The sequence below is a fragment of the Microtus pennsylvanicus genome, chromosome 4 (assembly GCF_037038515.1).
Source record: "Microtus pennsylvanicus isolate mMicPen1 chromosome 4, mMicPen1.hap1, whole genome shotgun sequence".
Taxonomy (NCBI): domain Eukaryota; kingdom Metazoa; phylum Chordata; class Mammalia; order Rodentia; family Cricetidae; genus Microtus; species Microtus pennsylvanicus.
The window spans coordinates 73,738,351-73,757,182 of record NC_134582.1 but is presented as its reverse complement, the minus strand read 5'-3'; positions in this window follow the sequence as shown (position 1 = coordinate 73,757,182).

Genomic DNA, 18,832 nt, shown 5'->3' with positions numbered 1-18,832 from the left:
CAGCAGGGCTTCTGTGAAGAGGAAATAAACGAGAGCACAGCCAAGGACAGCACACGGTGTGTGTCTACTGTGATGCCATGCACAAAGCACATCCTCTCGGGCACAGCTGAGAGGACCCTGCCGCCCAGGCTGGACCCATTTCTAAGATACCTGCATGAGCCTTCTTAAAAATGGAAGCGCCACAATCCTTGTATTGCTTCTGTTTGACACGGGGTTGCACGTGTGGTTTTGGGATGTAAATCCCTGTGGAATGGCACAGTTGAACTAACAGCTGTGTGGTCTCACACGGGTATCCCTACAGGGCAGTAGCAGCGCTTAACTCAATGTCAATTCTACTGAGAAACAAAAAGTGCTAGCTAGGATCATCAGCCAATCAAGCGCGATAGCGCATGTCTATAAACCCAGCATTTAAGAGGTAGAGGCAGTAGGGTCAGAAGTCCACGGTTATCCTCAGCCACACAGCAAGTCAAAGGCCAGCCTGAGTTGCCTGAGACTTCATCTGAGAAGCAAATGAGCATGGGTTGGTGACGGGCTTCCCAATATCTCCAGGTATCAAACCTCCAAAGGAAAATCATCTGGGGATATTTTCTGCTCTCAAATTACAGGCTAGGTATTTCAGTGTGACCACTGTCCATAAGTAATCACGTGTTTATCACGTGTAGTGTGTGTGTTGCTTTTCTTGCCAGTGTAATTAATGCCTCCCACCAACGACCCATCTAGGGACAGAGTTTATTCTGGTGCAAGTCTCAGAGGTCTCTCTTTGGGAGGGTGTGGCAGAGCAAAACAGTTCACAGTATGAGTGTGAAGATGAAAGAGGGAGAGAAAGCAGAGAAAGGGGAGGAGGAGGGGAAAAGGAGGGGGAGAGGAGGAGTGGAAAAAGTAGAAGGAAAGCAAGGAGAAGAGGGGCAGGGAGAAGGGGAGGAGGGAGGATCTGCCTTCACTTTCCAGGGTCCTCTTCTTCCCTTTGTTCCACCCCAGCCTGGGGGTAGCACTGCCAGCGTTTAGGGCAAGTCTCTTTCCTTAGTTTATCCTCCCTATAAACACACAGAGGCACACTCTCCTGATGGTCTAGGTGCATCTCAGTGCTATTAAGTCAACAAGATTAACCTGCTCTCCCCATAGAACGTGTCATATGAACTTGACAGGTGTCTACCATATACATGTTAGCGTCTCAGACTCAGCCCCAGACACCGCTAAGAACGCTCATACATCCAGAACACAGCAGCAGAGACACAGTGTGGTTCTCTCAGCCCTCCCCACAGCTCCTCACCCAGGCCTGGGCTTTGGGACACATGGGTTCAGTGTCCACTATAAGGGTGGAGAGGGTGGGAAAGGACAGGAAGGAGAAGCTTCAGAGCTACCCGAGGCCTTGGTAAGAGAAAGACAAGGGTGAATCTCATGGCACAGCCCCAAAGTTCTGCCCAGTCCCCGCTCCTCTTCCTAGACCTCAGGGGAACCTCTGTGTCAAGGAGGGTATCTTGGCTAAAATGCCCTTTATGGAGCGAGGGGTTTTGGTTTGGTTTTTCTGGAGTTGTGTGTGTGGTTGTCTGTTCACACGGGCACACGTGTTTGGATGTGCATGCTAGTGTATAGACAAATAGAATTTAACCCTAGTATCATTCTTCAGCATCCATGTGCCTTGTTGTTTCTTTGTTATTTTTATTTATTTATTTGCTTGTTTGTTTGCTTTGAATCAGTTCTCCCATTGGCCTGAAGCTCACAGTGTATGCTGGGCTTTCTGGCCAATTAGGCCCAGGGATTCAGGTGACTCTACCTCCCCAGCCTACACCAACCTGTGGGTTCTAGGACTAAAACTCAGGTTAAAGGCAAACACTTCACAGGCTGGGCTATCTCCCCAGCACAGATGTAAAGAGACTGAAGCCTTGAAAAGTTCTCTTATTCATTGTCCTTACAGACAGCCCTACATGTTCACCCCCTGACCTAGTGAAGGTCACGACCTCCACAGCCCCACCCACAGTGACCCAGCCAGTCTGCTGTGTGCAGATCCTACTCTGGGCAGCTTTGTTACATCTCTGAGGCCCCAAGCCTCCGGAACTCGCTGGCAAACGTGTTTCTTCATTGTGGTTCTTGGCACCATGTACCAACCCTTTGCCTTCTGGAGACCCCACCATCCACATCTGCCCGCAGCGTCTGGGACTCCTCTATGTCCAGGCTGTCCCTCCACCTGGCTGCTCAGTCCCCTTCTGAGTTAAGTCAAACTTAGGTCAGTCTTGGCCCCAACTCCAGACGGTCTCTGTTTTTCTGAACTGAAAGGAAGCGTGGGAGAAGGTTCTGGAAGGTGGCTGTGTAAATAGCCGATAACCGAAACACACTTCAGCCACAAGAGTCTTCCTTGTAGCTGGCGAAGCCGGGACCGGGCCTGATGTGCCGTGATTCATTTGTTTTCTGAACCTCTGAAGTAATATTTGATGAGTTTCATAACAATCTTTTTACAGTAACAGGCAGAACTGACTCACAGGGTAATAAAGGCGGGCTCTCTCACTTCCCTTGGCATAGGATTGTCTCTGTAAGTCAGCTTTTCTAAGTTGCCACTCTTTCTATGCTGTTTTTGAGCCAAGAAAATAATTAAAAATAAACACCCTATTAGGTGAAGAGCAAAGGTCATGAGCCTCTCTCTCCATGGGCTGCGTGGGCTGTGCAGCAGCCTTGTGGGCTCCACCTTCAATGCCCTTTCTTGGAACTGGGGAGAATATCTCTTGGGGTTACAAACGACTTCTTCGTTGGTAGTTTCTGTGTTGGCTGACAAATGAGATCTATTTATCTATCTATTTATTTATTTAATTAGTATACAATATTCTTTCTATGTGTGTGCCTGCAGGCCAGAAGAGGGCACCAGACCTCATTACAGATGGTTGTGAGCCGCCATGTGGTTGCCGGGAATTGAACTCAGGACCTTTGGAAGAGCAGGTAATGCTCTTAACCGCTGAGCCATCTCTCCAGGGCCCCCAAATGAGATCTTTTTATGTGAGAAACACGGTATAAGCCAGTCGGCCGTGTGGAAGTCTCTCTGAAACCTTTCAGGCAGGGGACATTCGATTCAGCCGATTTGATATGCCATCAAACCCAAAAATATGTGGCAGGCAGCTTAGAGGTAAGGAATATTGGCTGCTCCTCCGGAGGACCCAAGTCTGACTCCCAGCACCCATAAGGTGCTCACAGCTGTCTCTAACTCCAGTTCCAGGGAGTCCAGCGCCCTCTTCTGGCCTCCATAGACACTGCATGCCCGTGGTACATAGCATGGATGCAGACAAAACACCCACACACCTAAAATAAAAATGGTTTTATGGAATAAAAATATAGCAAAACTTCAGGGCTAGAAAACAGCTGTAAAAAGAATAATAAAAGAAAAAAATAGACAACCCAAGACACGCTCTGAAGTATAACTGCAAAGGCTTTTCCTGCTGAGGAGTATCTCAACGACGTACCACCTCAGCTGGCCCAGACTTCCTCTGCATCCCCGATGCAGCCATCCCACAGGGCAGCTGTGACATTGCCTTTTAACACCCCCTTGTGTTAAAAACACTCAGAGTCAATTCATCTTCATATTCTTTCTGTGGACATTTGAGCTATGTTGGTGCCACTTGGGGGAAGGCCGCCTTCCTGACTTTGATCTCTCTCAGACCACAGGATCCACAAGCTAACCTGCCTAGCTACACTGTCTTCCTGCATTGCTTCCTCCCTCTGTCCCTCATCCTTGCAGTAGGCCTTCGGAACCTGTGGCCAGATGACTGGAGAGCATGTTGCTAGGCAGATTCTGCGCCCTGAACGTAATCCCGTTTGCCTTTGTTGTAGCTTTGCTTTGGAAATGGCACCACTCAGTGGCAGAACTCAGGAATTACATGTCATCTTCCTAGTCTAACTGTCCTGCTTTAGGCAGGCAGACCCAAGCAGCTAATTATTTCATAGCATTAAATTAATTGATCTGGATAAAAATTTATTAGCACTAAGATTTACTCCACCAGCCCAAACTCCACTATAATCTCCTATAAGCAGTATGATGTCTACCTATCGGGGAAGAGTTAATGTAGAGTTATAGGAAAAAAAGCCATAGTCCGATCTCTCCCTAATAAACTGAAGTGTATTTGCCACCTTGAAGTGTGTGCGTGTGAGTGTGTGTGTGTGTGTGTGTGTGTGTGTGTGTGTGTGTGTGTGTTGTACACATGTGTGTGCATGCTCACATATACTCAGAATGCATTTAGGCGTAGAGCTCAGAGGTCTATGTCAGTACCTTTTTCAATTGCTCTTTAATTTTTAAATTATTTTTATTAATTTCTTCTTTGACATTTCATGCACGTGTGTAATACATTCTGGTCACGCTCATTCCTTGACTCTTTCTGAGCCCAACAAGCCCACCCCACTCTTGTGTCTGTTTCTGCATTGGGATCCCCCAGGTTTGATGAAGGCCACTGGTTTGGGTTTGAGGATAAAGGATCTGCCGGACTGTGGATAACTCACGAGTGGCTACACCATGGGAGACAATGATTTCCTCTCCTCTGGCAACCCTCCACTGCCATCCCCTCTCTGGGTGGTGGTGGGGTTTCCATGATTCTCTCCCCATCTATGACTGAATGTCTCAGGGCTCAGCCTTGTACAGGCAACTGTAGCTATTTTGTGCTCATGAGCGCCCCAGCCATGTCCTGCCCAGATGACCACGTCTCATGTCCCTTCTCCCTGGCAGTCAGCTCTGACAGTGTTTCTTCTCCTCTTCCACAAGGTTCTCTAGGCCTTGGAGGAGATAATGTGTATCCTGTGTAAGGCTTGGCATGTCGAGTCTCTGGTTCTCAACATTGTCACCAGTCTAGAGTCTTTGTATTTACCAATTTCTCTGCAAAGACAAGCTTCTGTGATCAAAACTGAGGCTAACACTCCCTATGGGTCAAACATTAATATTTAAGATTCAGTTTGAGAATATGACCGCTTAAGAAAACAAGCATAGTAGTCTCATCCCCGGAGCCAATGGCTTCTCTATCCATGTTTCCTTGACCAGATCCACAGTACTGGTCATGAGTTTCCTCCTACACAGTGAACCTCGTATCCGGTATTAAACTCCACTGGTCCCCCCATAAGAGCTGTGCCCCTACTGTATCAGCGGTGCCTCTGAAATTAGATTCTTACCTCTCACCCTACACAAAGCACTTCCTTTGGCTGCAGGGTTTTTGCTGTGTAGAAGCTTTTGGGTTTCATGCAATCCACTTATCAGCTCTTGTTTCCTGTGCTACCAGATCTTATCCTGACCCACAGGTGGAAGTGTGTTCCTGACTTCTTCCTCAAGCAGTTTCAAAATATTAGGGTTGATGCTAAAGTTCTTGATCCATTTGGATTTGAGTGTTGTGAAGAAACAGTGACAGTTTTCCACTCTTCTACGTGTTGATATCCAGTCTTCCCCAAACCATTTGCTGACCATGCTGTCTTTTCTCCGATGTATATTTCAGGTGTCTTTGTCAAAACTCAGGTAGCTGGAGCTGCATGGACTTGGACATGGGCCCTCTGCTCTGTTCCGTTGATCCGCCTGTCCAGTTTTACATCACTGTTCCACTGTTCGCTCTCTCTTCCTTCCTCCCTCCTCCTCTGTTTTTCTTTCTTTTGAGATAAGGTCTCACTTTGCAGCTCTGCCTGTGTTGGAACTCACTCTGTAGACCAGGCTGACTTGAAACTCTCAGAGATACCCCTGCCTTTGTCTCCTGAGTGCTGGGATTAAAGGCATGTTCCATCACATCAGGATACCATGCTTTTTCTGTTCTTGCGTCTCTGTAGAGAAACAGATATGAAATCAGATATGGTGATACACCAACACAGTATTCTCTGTGTTCCGAATGCTTTGGCTATCCTAAGTCTTTTATGTTCGAAGAAGAAAAGAAGAAGAAGAAGAAGAAGAAGAAGAAGAAGAAGAAGAAGAAGAAGAAGAAGAAGAAGAAGAAGAAGAAGAAGAATTACTATTATTATTATTATTTATTATTATTTGTGTGTCTGTGAAAAATGGTCCTGGATTTTTTTTATCAAAATTGCATTGAATTTGTGGATTGTTTCTGCTGCATTTGCCATCTTCACAGTTTAATTCTTCTGATCCATGATCACAGAGGGTCTTTTCATCTTCCCATCTTCTAGTGTGTTCTTTGACTTCTTCATCATTATTTTTTTTAGGTATGAGTGTTTGCCTACCTGTTATGTGTATCTGTGCCATGTGAGTGACTGGTGCCCTAAGAGGACAAAAGAAGCCATTGGATCTCCTGGAACTGGAGTTACACATGGTTATGAGATACCACGTGGGTGCTGGGAACTGAATCCAAGTCTTCTGTAAGATCAACAGTGTTCTAACCATTGAGTCATCTCTCCAGGCTCTCATCAAGCAGTTTAAAATTTTCATTGTAGGCAATTTTTTTGTTTCATTAGTTAAGTTTATCCCTGGGTGGTAATAGTGTTTGTGCCTGTTAAGAACGGAATCGCTTCCTTGATCTTGTTTTCCCATGTGTTTGTCATTGGCTCATAAATAGGAAGGCTAGTGGCTAGTGTTGTTAACCTGGTTGTCTGCCTCTTTGTTGAGCAAATTCCCTAGGCTCTCCCACACCCCTTCTGCCCATATATATGTGACTCTTCAGAGTTGCTTGTTGGAGCAGGAAGGTGGTGAACCTTGCAGCAGGAAAATGAGCCTTGCAGCCTCTGCCTAACAGCGAGGCAGGACCAGAAGCATCCAGCAGAGGGAGGGCTGTGTGAGCTGCAGAGATGCCTAATGAACTTGTGGCCCAAATAGGGAAAAGGTAGCATGGAAAACAAGAAGACTCCAGGGTTGTGGAGTCCAGGGTCTTGCTCTGAGAGTTCTTGCTCCCTGACCTTCCTAACGGTGCTCCCCTAGACACCCAGCACCGTCTGCTGTGCTCCAGGCCTCTCCCTGGCCAAGTTATGAGTGTCACAAACTGGAGGAGCCAGGGTAAGTTCTGGGAACTGGCTGCACCTGGTTGCCGTGACAACTGAGGGAAAAGCAGGACAGGCCAAGAAGCTATGAATTGTGCATAAGGTTTCTGAGTCTCTGCAGCCTGGAGATTCCACTCCTGAAGTGTCTTGGAAAAGAAAGCCCTCACAGGTTACAAGAAAACCTGTAATGGAATATTTCTGCTGCGATGCTATGTGTGAGCCAAGGAGAGACAAGAGGGACAATGACCATAGGAGTTTGTTCATGCTATAAAGAGCCCGACAGAAGCTTTTGGAAGAAGAGCCTTCTTCATAGCAAATGCTACACTCGGGCTGTAGACGGCAAACGCAGTCTCAGAGAAAAGATCAAATGTAACTGAGCGTGAGCCCTCAAGGTGACTGAGAACAGTGCCCCGGACATAGCGTGAGAATCTCAGGGGACATGTGCTCTGTCACTGACTCCTGGCTCGCAGGAACCTCTGCCCATGGAAAGGACTGTGCAGTGTGTAGACAGGAAGCCTGAGAAGTCGTGTAAAGCATGGGGCTGATGTGGCATAGCAGGGTCACAATCCACGTAAGAAAAGCCCAGAAGGAAAAGGTAGCTCGAGGCTTCCAGCTCTTCAGAGGAGGGAGGAGGCTGAGGTGACCACACCTGGGCGTGGGCACAGGCATGCATTTCTTTGCCTGGGCATGGATGCAACGTGACGGACAATACCCCGGAACTGTGAGCTAAAGCAGATGCTCCCTTAGGATGCTATGGCCAGGCTTCTTGTCACAACAATGAAACAAGTACCTAATGCAGCCCGTACCTTGCCTTTACAGTTTCCAGGGCTTGGCCCCCAAGGAACCACACCATAAAGCAGTACCCAGGGATCCACTCACAGCCGGGCCTGTTCACTGCTATTCGAAACCATAATACTTAGTTAAGAAAAGGATAGTCACACTTTTTATATCAGAGGGGCAGGATGGTGGCCAGAGCAAAGTCTGGGTGTACCCGTGCCACCGGCAGGCTGATTAGCATTCATTTCTTCTCTTCTCCAATCAGCTGGTTCTACATGTACACTAACAAGACACAATGAGGGTGAGTCTAGCCTTTGAAGGACTGGCTACTCGCTCATCCTTCTTTCCGAACAGCTCCTGTTAGGGTGGAGATGCGTTTTTGAGAAAGCCCAACCTGTACACAAGAGGACCACATGGAAAACACACCCATAAGTAACCATTCTAGCCAGGGCCCCGGCTGGCAGCCAGCACCAGAAATGACAAGGGCCAGCACTGAGGAAAAGCCATGCTGGGCATTCTCCTCCACATGATCACAGGTTAGCCGAAGTGATAGGGAGTGGGTACTTCTCCCAGTGGAGGCTTCCCAACCTCTGCTAGAACGGGGAAAGATGAAAAGGGGCTGTTCTTTTGTACCTCTGAGCTTTGTTGCTAACATTACATGATAAAAATTGACTAAAATACATCACTGGGCAGCTCCCCAGCAGTGAGGCAGCTGTGTGCATTTGATCTCAAGAGCATGATTTTAAGCTCACTTGCACTAATTGTCTAATACTCTCTAGGTTATAATTGCAAATTATCCGAGCCATGCTTCCAGAGGATAAGAGGGAAGAAACTACCTTAATTTGATTAGCCACTGATTTACCCACATCAATCTGATCACATGTTGGTCTTTAACGCTTCTGTGGATGGAGAGAAAATGAAAACACAAAGTCCAAGGTCAAATAGAAACTAACAAACATTGAGTTAGCTTTGTTGAGTCGCCATTTCCTGCAGTCAGGACACTTCTCCTGCACTGAGACCAGAAGACCAAGAGGTCACTGTTCTCACAGTGAAATGCAGAAGCAGGCCAGCCTCCAGGGCCGGTGAGTTGGACAGACCTTCACATTCTGAGTACCACTTCCTTGCTTCTCACACAACTGATTTTCCTCAGGAATGTGTGTGTGTGTGTGTGTGTGTGTGTGTGTGTGTGTGTGTGTGTGCGCGTGTGTGTGTGCAAGCCCTCCGGGCCATACGCAGAGAGAGCTTGAATGCTGAGCAACCACGTGGTTCTAAAGCTCCCGGTCTTCTTTGCTCAACACCTTGCCTGCTGCCTGTTGTCACTGTCCCGACATTGATATCTGTTCCTCCCTACCCACAACCTCCATGGCTGAGGGGTTTCTGCCCAAGCCTGACGTCCACTCTCAGAAAATTCTACAGTCCTGTTATGTGGGTCCCTGAGAAGACCATCCCTTCTTCATATCCCTGGACCCATCCTCCACTGATGTCACCATTCAGAGAGGTAGAGCCCCAGACACAACCAAGCCCACTTCTCCCTCTTCAGTTCCTGCTGTTTTGCCCTCTGCACCCACCCTTCTAAAGAGCCCGTTGCTGTCTGACATGGTCTTGTTCATTTGGTCATCTGCATCATCCTTCCGTCTTAGCTCCTGGGCCACAGAGATCATACAAGAGCTGTGTGATCTTTCAAACCTCCATCACCACGTCAGATCATACATGCTCAGCTCAGTAAGTACATGGTTAAGGCATGGCCACTTCTTTGTGCTGAGTTTTTCTTGTGGGATTTTGATGTTTCAATCTTTGGCCATCAGGGGACAGCCTATACGAAATCCAATGGTAAGAATGCTCCTGCCCTCACTTGCCCACAATTGCCCCACTCTGAGAGAGCAAGAGAAGCACCTTGACACTGGTCAATAACTTACATTTACTTGGATGCTCCATGAAAAAAACAAGATTGCTGTGTTGAAGGAATCCGAAACGTCATTCCAAACCATGAGATACTGATTAAGGTGGAGGGAACTATAGTTGGATGCGTCTCTTCTGCCTGCCAGTTCCCAAATAATCACTCAGAGGCTCATATTAATTACAAATGCTTGGTTGATAGCTCAGGCTTATTAGCAGTTAACTCTTACACCTAAAATAACCTATATTTCTATTTATGCTCTGCCACATGGCAGCATGGTGTGTTCATTTCTTGCTCCCTCTGCATCTGGCTGGTGACTCCTCTGACTCTGCTCCTCTCTTTCCCATCTCCCTCAGTTTGGTCACCCTGGCTATACTTCCTACCTGGCTACTGGTCAGTCAGCATTATACTAAACCAATTTGAGGAACAAATCCTTACAGTGTACAAGAGGATTATCCCTCAGGGATCAGCACCAGCATGGGCCTGAGAGGAGCTATGTATGATCTCCTCTGTCTACTGAAAGGCATATCCTCCAGGTGACATCCAAACACCTCTCTCAAGTTCTTACCTATCAGGAAAGACATCACACACAGAGAGACACACATACACGCACACACATGCACACAAGCATGCATGGAGCAGGAGATTAGAATTTTCTACCTGTCCTAGATGAGCTGAAACCTAGGGATGTCTGTTGCTTTGGTTTGATCCTTGTTTGACTTAGAGGCTCACAAACCATGTTAACAACTAACCCCCCCCCCATGCACACAAGAGAGAAGTTGCTAGGTTGAAGAACATTTTGGGGACAAAATGAAGCAAGTAAGCTAAGCCAGGAGGGATGGATGAAATTAAGGAGTTTAAAGGGAAGGATGCTGAGATTGGGCCTACAAGGGGCTGATTGGAAGAAGGGCTGGCTATGTAAAGGTTTGGCAGTTTGCTGTAGGAAACTAGGCCCTATTGAAACACACCAGCTTCCCCAGGGTTTTTTTTTCCATTTTGCTTTTTATTTATGTTTGGGAGTGATGGGTGGGCCTGTTGGATCCCACGAAGGTGAATTTGCTCCACCTTGACTAAAGGTCAGAGAGTTCAGGCCTTGTCTGGCTCCTTCAAAGCTATTGACAAGGGGTTTGACTTAAGACGTGGCTACGAACAGGACCGAGGTGTGGTTACTTAGTATTTGGGTATTAAGATGGTAACTTCTTTGTTTGTTCCTTGTTTGTGTCGTAGTAAAGAAGTCTTGCCTTCTTTCCCATCCCCACCCCTTTTGGATTTGGGTATTTAAAGATCTTGAGAAATAAACATGAACAGATTTAGTACTCACTGGTTGCCTCCCGACTCTATCCTGTGTCTCTGTCTTTCTTTAGAATCGATGTCTTTTCTGACTAACGTTTCTAATGCACATGCCCCTACCCTGGAACATACAAACCTGTCAAGGCTGGACTCTGACAAATGGCCCTCAATGTGGAACTGGCAACATGGACTCATGAATACACACTTGTGTGTTTATGTAGACACATATGGAGGTCAGACATTGATGTTGTGTTTCTTTTATCCCTCTGCTATGAGGCAGGGTCTCACGGTGGACTTGGAGCTTCCCTATTGGCTGGACTGGCAGGCCGGGAATTCTCCGGACCCTCTTCAGTGATGCCTTCCCATCACTGAGGTTACAGAGACACACTGCCAACCCCAGCACACGGTGCTGGGGAGTTGGACTTGGGTCTCATGCTTGTGTAGAAAACACTTTCTGCACTGAGTCAACCTCCAAACCCACTTTTACTTTGGAGGAGATTGCTGATGCAAAGCCAAACGTCAGTCAATATTAGTTTCATGGAGTCGGGGAAAGCCACCAGGAGATCACATAGTGAGCTCCTCAGGTTTATATCCAGGCAATGAGTTGCCTGCGTCCCTAAGTCTAACAATAATAGCATAATAGAATAAAGATGCTATCTCCATTATCACTCTATTTCCATATCTAATTTATTGAAAAATGTTGGTGTTCTTTTCTGTTTGCATTTCAAAGTACATGCCCTCCTCCATTCTGATAAAAAGCCTCCATTTGCTTGTAAGAGGATTTAAATAATTACATCAGAAGAGCATGAAAAGAAAGAGTTGATTTTCAGCTTTAACCAGAAAAATTGCATTTTTGATTCCCTAGAAATAGGATGGTTTTGACACTTCTGTGAGCGTCTAAGCCAGACTTGGCAAGACTGAGTCTACATTTCTGTTACACAAAGAATGGGAGATGCTTGTGGAAGGGTGGGGAGAAGGCTCTGGTGTGCACAAAGGAGAAACACCCTTTTCTGGCTGTGAGGGGACATGGGAAGGAAAATGTGACTGTGGTTTTTAACTGTCAATGTGACACAGCCTATGTGAGAAAAGTCTCAATAAGAAGTAGTCTAGATTGTTCCTCATGAGTTTCCCTGTGGGAGGTTGTGTGTGTGTGTGTGTGTGTGTGTGTGTGTGTGTGTGTGTGTGTGTGAACCGACATGAGAACTAGGTCTAAAAGGGGCGTCACGAGTCCCTGGGTTTGTGTCCTGAATTGTGTAAGAGCAGCAAATCAAGCTAAGCAGAAGGCATGCCTGTGCTCTTGATTGTGGATATGTCTACCTGCTTCAAGCCCCTGCCTTGATTTCTCCGCGGTGATGGACTGTGACCTGCTCTGTGCCTGAAAAGAAACCCTCCCTTTCTCCTGTAAGTTAGTTCTCCCAGAATATCCTATCGCAGCTGCGGAATGAAACTAAGGCAGATGCTGAAGACAGACTCGAGAAGCCATCGCCAGGGTCTTAGATGGCTTCCCTCCGCTGTTTGCTGGCTGTAGAGGCTGTGGGAAGAGCACCTCAAGGCATGTTTGGGGGAATCAGATCATTAGGTCCTGGTGCATCCAACACAGCAGGACTGGAACTGACAGACAAGGAGTGCATCCGGGGATGTACTCACGGGACAGATGTTCCGAGATTACCGGTGTATGCCTGAAACCCTGAGTGCTGCCAAACCCTTCTATGCCAGGCTTCCCTCTACACACACACACACACACACACACACACACACACACACACACGAGAGAGAGAGAGAGAGAGAGAGAGAGAGAGAGAGAGAGAGAGAGAGAGAGATTAAATAGAACCCCTATATTGCACATTCAAGAGACTTACATGAATATGACCTCACTTTCTTGAAAGAGATAAGAAAATATCAGGGTGGAGATGGACTATAGGAAACTGACAAAGGCAGACCTACTAACGACCTACTAAGGACACAAGCCATCCAACAGTTCCTTCTCTGCTTCCTCTGTGGAAACTGACGAAGGCAGACCTTTCTTCTTTGCTTGCTCTGTGTTTGAGTCTTGTGGCTCTTAAGAAGAAAAAATAAGGTCATCCTCTTTGTTTTATAGAATTGTATGTACCTGCAATCTGTAACATAATGTTTTAAGGAGTGTGTGTGTGTGTGTGTGTGTGTGTGTGTGTGTGTTGTGGAGGAACTAACCTGGCTAATCTGCATACATCAACATAATTAGCATACATTAACATAATTAGCATCCATACTTATGTCACTGTATATTAGTGGCAAGAACATGTAACATCGCTTCCTGAGCATTTTCCAAGAACACATTGCAGGGTTGGGGTACAGGTCCACAGCAGAGCATCTGTTTAGCAGGGTCCCAGCTCTAGACTCGATCCCCAGAACTGCACACAGAAGCCATGCTGGCCAGATAAGGAGATAGTTAAAGAAAAGTTCCTTCCAGTCCCACAGAGGAAATCTCTATAGGGGGCAGGGGAGACCTGACATTCCTAGTTAGTCTGTGTCAATCACCTAGCCAAGGGACCACCCCTCAGGAAGGGGACATCCTGTCTAGGAAGCTAGGCTCACCTTAAGTCACACTAAAGAGAAGGGTGGGGTCCTTCCCAGAATGCCATTCCAGCTACCATGCAGCTTTGTAAGTGTGATCTCCCTTCCCCCTCTCTGGCTCATTCCTAAGGATGCTGTCCCAGCACTTCGGCTTCTTTAGCACTGTGGGCTGCTGTGGAATAATCCTTCTGTGCACTGTGAATATGTATTATTCTCCTCATTGGCTAATAAATAGTTGACAGGCTAGTAGCTGGGCAGGAAGTTAGGCAGGAAAGCCAAACTGAGGATGATGGGAAGAAAGAGGGCGGAGTCAGAGGAGTCTCCAGCCAGAAGCAGAGGGAGCAGGAGATGAACGTGCCTGCAGTGCTAATAAAGGTACTGCCACATGGCAGAGCACAAATAAGGAATGTGGGTTAACTTAAAGTGTAAGAGCTAGTTAGTAATAAGCCTGAGCTATCAGCCGAGCATTTATAATTAATATAAGCTTCTGTGTGGTAATTTGGGAAACAGCTGTCAGATATTTGAGAATAGGTGGCCAGGACAGGAAAACTCCGCCTCCAGTGGGCTTTCTTACTTCTTTTTTAATGTCTCCCTCACTGCCTAGTGGCTGCTTGTCCACCACATGTCTACCCTCCACCCTAACCAGTATGATTTCTTTCTTTCTCTCCTCAAGTCTTCTCTTCTCTGATAATGCTGACCTACAGCTTACATGCTCAAAGGAGGACATTCTCCTGAACTCCAGTAAAACTCTTCAACTTCAGCTGGCTTCCACTCTTAGATTTTTAAAGTTTTTTAAAACTGTTTTATTTTATGCATGTGGGTGTTTTGCCTGGATCGATGTCTATGTCTCACTTCTGTATCTGGTGCCCACAGGAGTAGAAGAGGGTGTCAGATCCCTGAGATTTGGAGTGACAGACAATTGTGAGCCACCATATGTGTGTGGCTGGGAGTTAAACCTGGATCCTCTGCAAGAGCGCCCAGTGCTCTTAACCACCAAGCCATGTCTCCTGCCCCGATTGGATTCTTTCATTAAGGAGACTAAAAGCCCCAAGGGCTCTATTTCCCCTGTGCCATCTGGCGACCACAGAAAGACTCCCCGAATGCTCCCTATAATTGGATACATCATACATATTCCACTGTCCTCCAGTTACCATGCTCAGCCGTTCAGCCCATATATTTACCATAGCAAGAGTTCCATGAACTCTATGATATTTTCTGGGTGATAGACAACTCTGTGCTATCACTACACTTTGATTTATAATAAGGAATCAGACTTCAGTGGTGGCCACCCAGTAGAACCTGTCATCCGCCTCCGATTTCCAATACAGCTGTTGTCCATCAGGTGGGGCTCAAAAACCACCAAGTGGAGCACCCCACTGGAGAAGCCAGACTGATTTAGGGCTTAAATCCCCTTGGTTTTCTAAAAAAGAAAAAAAAAGGATGAACAGGCAATAGAGTGGGACATGGCTCATGTGGGTCCTGTCTTTGGGGTTTCCACTAGCCACAGGTGACTGACAGTTCTCAAGGGTGGATGTGGATACAGAGGTTGCTTCACCTGGAAGGTGAATTTTTTAAACCACAGTGAACGTGAAGGAAAAGGCACCAAAGGATGAACAACCGCCAGAGGTATTTATGAGGGAATAAAGCTTCAGCCTTCGCAAAATTCCTGACGGCCAGATCTCTAGATGGTGGATTTTAATCAAAATGCAGCCAGCTGCCTGCATTTAATGTTCATTGTCAAGTTCTTCTCAGCCAATCCCTGTGCTTCTGAGCTGGCACTGTGACAGCAGCAACAAAGATGCAGAACTCTCCTCCTGACTCACGTGGCTGGGGTGGGATGAAGGGGTAGGGTGAAAACTAGTTCTAGATCTGGTCAGTCTTGGTGTGGAGGTTTTATAACGCTAAACAACGTCTATGCCTGGAAATTTGTCTTCACCCTCCAGAAGCAATTACAGAGTGCAACTCCAAACCTACAAGCCCCCATTTCCCCTTTCCTGCCGGCCACAAGGAGTGTGGCATCCTCACGAGGTAATGTCTTGGTTGGGCACAATGGGCACAGTCAGAGAAGCCACTTTTCTTAGTACCTCCCTCTTCTCCCCAGCCAGTGCTCCAGGTCAGGTTACACAGTTTAGACAAGTTTCTCTTTTGTCTCAGATTGCTAAGAGCCCCAAGCATTCCGTCAAGTCCTAGCCTCCACCCCACCCAGAGGGATGGGTTCCTCAGACTGGTTTCTGGACTGGAAGGCAAGCCAAACAGCTGAGCTGGCATAAGTGGAAATGTCTAGAAAGAAAACACTATCTCCCCCCACTTCTCTCCATCTCCCCCTCCCTATAAATGGTTGGTAGATGGAAGCTTTCCTGACAGTGTCTAAAAAAGCAGCGATCTCTGGAGTCACCTCAGGCATTAGGAGGGGGGTGGGGTACACAGTGCAAGGGTACTCAGTCAACATGACCTTGAACCTGACTTTGAGATCTGCCAAAGCAAAGGCAGAGTCACTTATTAGCCACGGTGCTTGGCGACGAGTTTCTGTCCCTTACTAGTCTTTTACATATAGATGGCAGTTAATATTCAAACAAGTGTAAGCAAACCCACGGGTTGATTGAATTAAATCTTCTCCAGCTCGATTTACATAACTTGATCAGAATGGAGAGTGAAAGCGGAAAGGAACAGAGAGCTACAGACTGCAGCTATTTGGAATTAGGCGTAACCGCACCGAGCTCGCAAGGTCTCTATTGCTGAGTGCCCAGCTGGCCGAGACTAACTGTAATTTCAAAATATTAACAGATGTGAGTTAGGGAGCTGATAAGTTCATTAAAGTCTTAGATAACCAAGAGGAAAAATTATAAACAGGAGAAAAGAAAACTTAGGTTAATGACCTTCAAATCTCAAGGAGAGTCACCATGCCACTGTGTTCCAACCTAGTTTATGAAACTCCAGTCATTCAGTCAGTGCTCCCTTTGTTTCGTGGCAGAAGTCAACTCTCTTTAAGACACACCCCCATCGCTGCAGCTACCCCCAGTTCTTATTCTTCATGACTGGTGCGCCATCCTGCACCTCCAACCCTACTCAGCACACTTTTGCCCAGGAGTAAAGCCAACCCAAATCAGGCAAGCACATGCCTCAATTTTCTTAATTGTACCTTTCCATGCTGTTCCCATTACCTGGGGTCTCAGAGAGAAGAAAGAAAAGCAGTGAAGTAGCAGGCACAGTGTCACTGTAGGGTACTTCCTTCCCCCAGCTCACAGCACCTCCTCCACCACTTCCCAGGTGTTTCTCAAACACAGAAACAAAATTAGACCTAAAGGAAGCACCCTGGCTGGAGTAAGGTAGCAGAGGCCACAGATGGGCGGGATCTGAAAGCAGCGACTTCACGCAGGCTTTGAATGATTTCTGGGGGGGGATTTTGGCTCGGCAGATGTGCATGGCTGGTGCACAGCAGGCAATGGCCCAATCCTCTCAATTCTGCAAAGCTCTGCCATCCCAGCAGCCCCCAGTGGCAGCCTTCTCCTCCACAGCAACCATGTTCCTTTGCCACAGGAAAAAGAGCGTTTTTCTTAAGACAATGTCCTGGAGTCATTGTTTAAACTAATATTTATAGGTTATCTTTCAAAAATTAAAATTAAGATATTCAAATTTAAGCTAGCCCTAGTGACACAGACCTGTGCCGTTAGGAGACAAAAGCAGGAGGACCAAGAGCCCAAAGTCATGGAGCTAGTGAGACTACTAAGTGGCCAAGAGCCCAAAGTCATGGAGCTAGTGAGACCGCTCAGTGGCCAAGAGCCCAAAGTCATGGAGCTAGTGAGACTGCTCAGTGGCCAAGAGCTCCAGCTGCTCCTCCAGAGGACTCAAGTTTGCCTTAGCACCCACACCGGTGACTCACAATCATTGTATCTCCAGGGGATTTAATGCCTCTGGCCTCTGACACTCACCTGCACACACACACACACACACACACACACACACACACACACTTGCTTAAAAAATTAATTTGTAAAAATAGTTCAAGGTCAATTTTATATTTAAAAATTTTTTTAAAATATAATAAAAGCCGGGCGGTGGTGGCGCATGCCTTTAATCCCAGCACTTGGGAGGCAGAGGCAGGCGGATATCTGTGAGTTCGAGACCAGCCTGGTCTACAAGAGCTAGTTCCAGGACAGGCTCCAAAACCACAGAGAAACCCTGTCTCGAAAAACCAATATATATATATATATATATATATGTAATATATATATATATAATAAAACAGTTGGGGGCCAGAGCGATGACTCAGTGGTTAAGAACAAGGGCTTCTCTTCCAAAGGATCCAGTTTCAATTCCCAGTACCTATGTGGCAGCTCATAACAATCTATAACTCCAATTCCAGGGGATCTGACAACCTCACCCAGACATACATGCAGACAAAACACCAACACCTATACTATACAATAATAATAATAATAATAAAACAGGACTGGAGAGAGAGAGAGGTTAAGGGCACTTGTTCTTACAGAGAACACAGATTCAGGTCCCGTCTCCCACAAGCCCATTCACAGCCATAGCCGTCCATTGCTGCTGTTTTAACACCCTCCCTCTTCTAGCCTCCTCAGGCACATATAGTGTGGTGCACAGATATACGTGAATGCAAAACATTCATACACATAAATAATCTAAGCAGAGAAGAATTAAATAATAATAAACAGTAAGTTTGTCCCAGTTCACATCTCTGCTGCTGTGATGAAACACTGACCACCTTGGGGGAGAAAGGACATATTTCATCTTATTGCTTACAGTTTGTCATCCAGAGAAATCAGGGCAAGAACTGCCGCGGAGGCCATAAAGGGATGCTGCTTACAGCCTTATCCTCTATTGGTTGCTCGGCCGGCTTTATTATACAACCTGTGTGGCAGCCCAGGCATAGCTCCACCTACAGTGGGCTGAGCTTTCCCACATTAGTCAACAATCCAGACAGTTTCCCACGACATATCCACAGGTCGTTTTGATGACAGCAGTGCTCAGCTGACACTCCTTCCTGATTATGTCTAGGTTTGGGTTAATTTGACAAAAATGAAAAAGGAGAAGGAGAAAACAAGTAGCCCAGCTTTTAAGAACATCCCCAGCTACATGTAGGCCAGCCTGGGCTACATGAAGAACCTGTTTCAAGGATTTTACAATGTTGCTAAGGACTTCTGTGCCCGATTTAGCTTATCTCATTGGAGACTGAAAGAATCTCCCCCTAGCCGTAACTATCCCAAGTGCTCTCTGTTGGGAAGAAGCTGCAAAATTCAGTTACAGAATGTATCCACAATGTATAGTATCCACATTTGTGTTCCCCTCCTGGCCTACTTGGGCGGGACACCCAAGAATTGTTTTCACCTGCAAGGTGGAAAGATAGTGATTGGTGCAAGT